This window comes from Salvelinus sp. IW2-2015, linkage group LG4q.2 (assembly GCF_002910315.2).
Source record: "Salvelinus sp. IW2-2015 linkage group LG4q.2, ASM291031v2, whole genome shotgun sequence".
NCBI lineage: Eukaryota > Metazoa > Chordata > Actinopteri > Salmoniformes > Salmonidae > Salvelinus > Salvelinus sp. IW2-2015.
In genome coordinates this window covers 23,764,108-23,770,790 of record NC_036843.1, presented here as the reverse complement: position 1 = coordinate 23,770,790, position 6,683 = coordinate 23,764,108, and positions in this window count along the sequence as shown.

Below are 6,683 nucleotides of genomic sequence, written 5' to 3'. Positions count from 1 at the left end.
ATCATCATACARGTCTCATATAGCCACAGACATAATACTTTCCATATCCCTTGTTCTGTCGGTGGCGTTCTAACACAGCTAGGTGGATCATCTGCAATAGGTTAAGCTGCATTAATTGTCTATATAAATCCAGAAGAACAAATAGGAATACCTCTATCATTGCGCATGAAAGAACAGTAAAAAAAAAATATATATATATTTCACCTTTATTTAACCAGGTAGGCCAGTTGAGAACAAGTTCTTATTTACAACTGCGACCTGGCCAAGATAAAGCAAAGCAGTGCGACAACACAAGGTTACACATTGGATAAACTAACATTCTGTCAATAACACAATAGAAAAGTCTATATACAGTATTTGAAAATGTAGTAAGATTAGGGAGATAAGGCAATAAATAGGCCATAGTGGTGAAATAATTGCAATTTAGCAATTAAAAACTGGAGTGATAGATGTGAAGAAGATGAATGTGCAAGTAGAGATACTGGGATGCAAAGGAGCAACAAAATAAATAACAATATGGGAATGAGATAGTTGGGTGGGCTATCTACAGATGGGCTATGTACATGTGCAATGATCGGTAAGCTGCTCTGACAGCTCATATTTAAAGTTAGTGAGGGAGATATAAGACTCCAGCTTCAGTGATTTTTGCAATTTATTCCAGTCATTGGCAGCAGAGAACTGGAAGGAATGGCGGCCAAAGCAGGAGTTGGCTTTGGGGATGACCAGTGAAATATACCTGCTGGAGCGCGTGCTACGGATGGGTGCTGCTAGGTGACCGGTGAGCTGAAATAAGGTGGGGCTTTACCTAGCAAAGACTTATAGATGACCTGGAGCCAGTGGATTTGGCGACAAATATGAAGCGAGGGCCAGCCAACGAGAGCATACAGGTCGCAGTGGTGGGTAGTATTTGTGGCTTTGGTGACAAAACGGATGGCACTGTGATAGACTACATCCAGTTTGCTGAGTAGAGTGTTGGAGGCTATTTTGTAAATGACATCGCCAAAGTCAAGGATCGGTAGGATGGTCAGTTTTACGAAGGTATGTTTGGCAGAATGAGAGAAGGAGGTTTGTTGCGAAATAGGATGCCGATTCTAGATTTAATTTTGGATTGGAGATGCTTAATGTGAGTCTGGAAGGAGAGTTTACAGTCTAACCAGACACCTAGGTATTTGTAGTTGTCCACATATTCTAAGTCCGAACCGTCCAGAGTAGTGATGCTAGACGGGTGGCGGGTATTGGGCAACGATCGGTTGAAGAGCATGCATTTAGTTTTGCTTGCATTTAAAACCTGTTTGGGATAGGGGGCATCATTTTCACTTTTGCATGAAATGTGTGCCCAGAGTAAACWGCCTGCTACTCTGTTCCGGATGCTAATATATGCATATTATTAGTAGTATTGGATAAAAAACACTCTGAAGTTTCTAAAACTTTTTGAATGATGCCTGTGCGTATAACAGAACTCATATGGCAGGGGAAAACCTAAGAAAAATCCAACCAGGAAGTGGGAAATCTGAGGTTTGTAGTTTTTCAAAGCTTAGCCTACCGAATACACAGTGTCTATGGGGTTAAGTTGCACTTCCTAAGGCTTCCACTAGATGTCAACCGTCTTTAGAAACTTGTTTCAGGCTTCTGCTATAAAGGAGGGGGGAATGGYAGCTGAATGAGTCATGGGTCTGGCAGAGTGTCTCAGGCTCGTGACGTGCGCTCCCGACAGAGTTAGCTCTCGTTCCAGTGCTTTGCTACAGACAATGGAATTCTCCGGTTGGAACATTATTGATGATTTATGTTAAAAACATCCTAAAGATTGATTCCATACATCGTTTGATATGTTTCTACGACCTGTAACGGAACRTTTTGAGTTTTTGTCTGGACGTAGTGCTCATGAAGATGGATTACTGGGCTGAACACGCTAACAACTAGTGGCTATTTGGACATAAATGTTGGACTTTATGGAACTTTATGGAACAAATCAGTCATTTATTGTCGAACTGGGATTCCTGGGAGTGCATTCTGATGAAGATCATCAAAGGTAAGTGAATATTTATCATGTTATTTCTAACTTCTGTTAACTCCAACATGGCGGATATTTCTTTGGCTGGATTGTTCTCTGAGCGCCGTACTCAGATTATGCTTTTTCCYTAAAGTTTTTTTGAAATCTGACACAGCGGTTGCATTAAGCCACTTTGCCACAACTTTGGAAGTATGCTTGGGGTCATTGTCCATTTTGAAGACCCATTTGCGACCAAGCTTTAACTTTCTGACTGAAGTCTTGAGATGTTGCTTCAATATATCCACATCATTTTCCTCCCTTATGATGCCATCTATTTTGTGAAGTGCACCAGTCACTCCTGCAGCAAAGCCCCCCACAACATGATGCTGCCGCCACCCCCATGCTTCACGGTTGGGATGGTGTTCTTCGGCTTGCAAGTGCCCCCCTTGTCACGCCCTGACCTTAGAGATCCTTTTAATTCTCTATTTGGTTAGGTCAGGGTGTGACTAGGGTGGGCAATCTATGTTTTCTATTTCTTTGTTGGCCTGGTATGGTTTCCAATCAGAGGCAGCTGTCTATCGTTGCCTCTGATTGGGGATCATATTCAGGCAGCCTTTTCCCACCTGTTGTTTGTGGGATCTTGCTTTTGTGTAGCTGCCTGTGAGCAGCCCAGAACGTCACGTTTAGTTTTCTTCTGTATTGTTTTTGGTGAGTTTCATATTTATTAAACATGTGGAACTCTAAGTACGCTGCGCCTTGGTCCATTCATTCATTCGATTTTTGTTTCATCAGACCAGAGGACATTTCTCCAAAAAGTAAAATCTTTGTCCCCATGTGCAGTTGCAAACCGTAGCTTTTTTATGGCAGTTTTGGAGCAGTGGCTTTTCCTTGCTGAGCGGCCTTTCAGGATATGTCGGTGTAGGACTCCTTTTACTGTGGATAAAGATACTTTTGTATCTGTTGCCTCCAGCATCTTCGCAAGTTCCTTTGCTGTTGTTCTGGGATTGATTTGCACTTTTCGCACCAAAGTACATTCATCTCTAAGGAGACGCGTGTCTCCTTCCTGAGCGGTATGACGGCTGCGTGGTCCCATGGTGTTTATACTTGCGTCCTCTTGTTTGTACAGATGAACGTGGTACCTTCAGGCYTTTGGAAATTGCTCCCAAGGATGAACCAGACTTGTGGAGGTCTACAATTTMTTTTCTGAGGTCTTGGCTGATTTKRTTTGATTTTCCCAMGATGTCAAGCAAAGAGGCACTGAYTTTGAAGGTAGGCCTTGAAATACATCCGCAGGTACACCTCCAATTGACTCAAATTATGTAAGTTATTCTATCAGAAGCTTCTAAAGCCATGACATAATTTCCTGGAATTTTCCATGCTGTTTAAAGGCACAGTCAACTTAGTGTATGTAAACTTCTGACCCACTGGAATTGTGATACAGTGAATTATAAGTGAAATAATCTGTCTGTAAACAATTGTTGGAAAAATTACTTGTGTCATGCACAAAGTAGATGTCCTAACCAACTTACCAAAACTATAGTTTGTTAGTAATACATTTGTGGAGTGGTTTAAATACGAGTTTTAATTGCTCCAACCTAAGTGTATTTAAACTTCCGACTTCAACTGAAAAAAAAAGACTTTTGGCACAAAACTACTTCCATAATTGTATAAAACCGGTGCAGGCTGCCTTCAGACGAGTCACATGGGGCTTGTSGGAGTCATAGAGCAAAACAGACACCGTCACGTTCGTGAGAGTCTCCTCTTTCCATAGTGGTCATATTACAGTAGTTTTTAGGCCCAACTGTTTTGACGCCACAGACATTTTTGTGAGAAGACTGTCTCCTGGTGTGACAAACATCACTGGACTATAGCTCTGCTACTTCCACCTCCACCGCAGTTGCGGAAGGCCAACATAGGCGAATGCGGTGGATTGAGACGCAGTCCATACAAAAAAAACGGATAGCTGTAGCTTAATTAGACAGATTTGATGGTGATTTTTGCATTATGTTAATTATATTGACTCTCTTGAATATGCATGACCTTTTTATATGTGGCAGAAACACAACCAGCCACAATGTTTAATCTGATAAGGCTACTTCTAATCAAATCGAACAGTATTAGTCACATGCTTTGTAAACAACAAGTGTGTACTAACAGTGAAATGGTTACTCATGGACCCTTCCCAACCAGGCAGAGAGAAAGAAAATAGAGAAATAATAGAAAAGTAAAACACATCATAATAGATGCATAATGAGTAATGATAACTTGACTATATAATATATACGGGGTACCAGTACCGTGACGATGCGCAGGGGTACAAGATAATTGAGGTAGATATGTACATATAACTAGGAATAAAGTGACAGATAGTAAACAGTAGCAGCAGCGTATGTGATGAGTCAAAAAAAGTTAGTGCAAAAAAAGTCAACAAAAATATTCCTGTTAGCTATTTGGTTAACTATTTAACTAACTATTTAGCAGTCTTATGGCTTGAGGGTAGAAGGGTCCTGTTGGTTCCAGACATTGGTACCGCTTGCCATAAGGTAGCAGAGAGAACAGTCTTTGACTTAGGTGGCTAGAAGAGGCCATGTTCTGGCCATGTTCTGTTATAATCTCCACCCGGCACAGCCAGAAGAGGACTGGCCACCCCTCATAGCCTGGTTCCTCTCTAGGTTTCTTCCTAGGTTCTGGCCTTTTTAGGGAGTTTTTTCTAGCCACTGTGCTTTTACACCTGCATTGCTTGCTGTTTGGGGTTTTAGGCTGGGTTTCTGTACAGCACTTTGAGATATGAGCTGATGTAAGAAGGGCTTTAAAAATAAATTGGATTTGATTTAGAGTGTCTGACAATTTTTAGGACCTTCCTCTGACCCCATCAGGTATAGAGGTCCTGGATGGCAGGGAGCTTGGCCCGCATGATGTACTGGGCTGTCTGCACTACCCTCTCCAGCGCCTTACGGTCGGATGCCACACAGTTGCCATACCAAGCTGTGATGCAGACAGTCAAGATGCTCTCAATGGTGCAGCTGTATAACATTGAGGATCTGAGAGCCCATGACAAATCTTTCAGCCTCCTGAGAGGGAAGAGGTGTTGTCGTGCTCTTTTCACGACTGTGTTGATGTGTTTGGACCATGATAGATCCTTAGTGATGTGGATAAAGAGGAACTTGAAGCTCTCGACCCGCTCCACTACAGCTTCGTCAATGTGAAATTATGGCATGCTCGGCCCTCCATTTTCTGTAGTCTACGATCAGCTCCTCTGTTTTGCTAACGTTGAGGGAGAAGTTGTTGTTCTGGCACCACACTGCCAGGTGTCTGGTCTCTGGTCTTATCGTTGTTGCCTACCACTGTGTCTTCGGKAAACTTAATGATGATGTTGGAGTCATGCGRGGCCAAGCAGTCGTGYGGTACCAGAGAGTACAGGAGGGGACTATGCATGCACCCCTGAGGGTGTGTGTTGGATGTGTTGTTGAATACCCTCACCACCTGGGTGCTTCCCATCAGGAAGTCCAGGATCCAGTTGCAACGGGAGGTGTCAGTCCCTGTAAGCATGCGTACATTCGTCCAAAATATAATTCCAGGAGTGGTGAAAGTGCACGGTGATGAGCTCGATGTTCCTTTCAATAAATATCGAGGGTCTTATTCTGGTGACATGCTGATCGATGCTTGACTGCGSTTTGACAAATAAAAATGATCTTGCTCTTTTGTACATAATAACCTCATCATGTAGGCTATACCAGTAGTTTATGAGCATAGAGCAGACGTGCCAATTCCAGATTTGCCACATTCTTCATTTTCTGTGACAAAACCATCATTAGGCCTAGAGTTGAAAATGCAATTTGCAACTGTTTTTTTATTTGGTAAATGGGAATTTAACCGCAAAAGTTATTTTTGTGCACTATGTATTTATGTACAGACTTTTATCCACAACAAGTCAATTTGATGGAAACAACTCTGATGGGAGTTTTTTTATGCAGATTAAAAAAGAAATGCATAAAAATCTTTTGCGAATTGGATGGAAACCAGTATAGTACAGTACAGCCTAAAGACTTTGGAAAGTGGGCTAGTCCAGTGTCAATTTGATTATGCCTGCACATCATGGTTCACCAGCAGCCCCAAACATCTAAAGAATATGCTACAGACCAGTTCAAACCAGCTTGTAAGAATTGTACTTAAACTCTCCCCTCATACTCATTTGGAGGTTGAGCATTTTAAGCAGTTATGCTGGCTAATGTGTGAATATCTTTTTCTGTCTATCTAAGAATCTGCAACTCTTCAGTTTTATAGATTGAATAGAGCCCTTCGTGATTGCTAAGAATAGAAAAAAAGAAGAGTAAGTGAAATTAATGAGTCAAGCTAATTTATTTACTGTTGAGGATGTGAGAYGATAAACTTTGCAGGCAACATAATACGCAGGCAGGTTTATTTTTCTACATAAAGGAAAATACAATGAAGGTATACTTTTCAATCTAAGCACTCCTTGCAAATGCTTTGCTTCAGGGCTCTTGGAAAAGTTAAAGACAAATGCTGACATTGGAAGACCTGACATTGTTTTCTTATAAGCTGGGAGGTTTTTCCTCCAGGCTTGCCTTAAGATGGTGAGATATAAAATGTTCCATTCTACCATTTCACTGGGCAGGGTAACGAACATTGAAACACACACACACACACACACACACACACACACACACACACA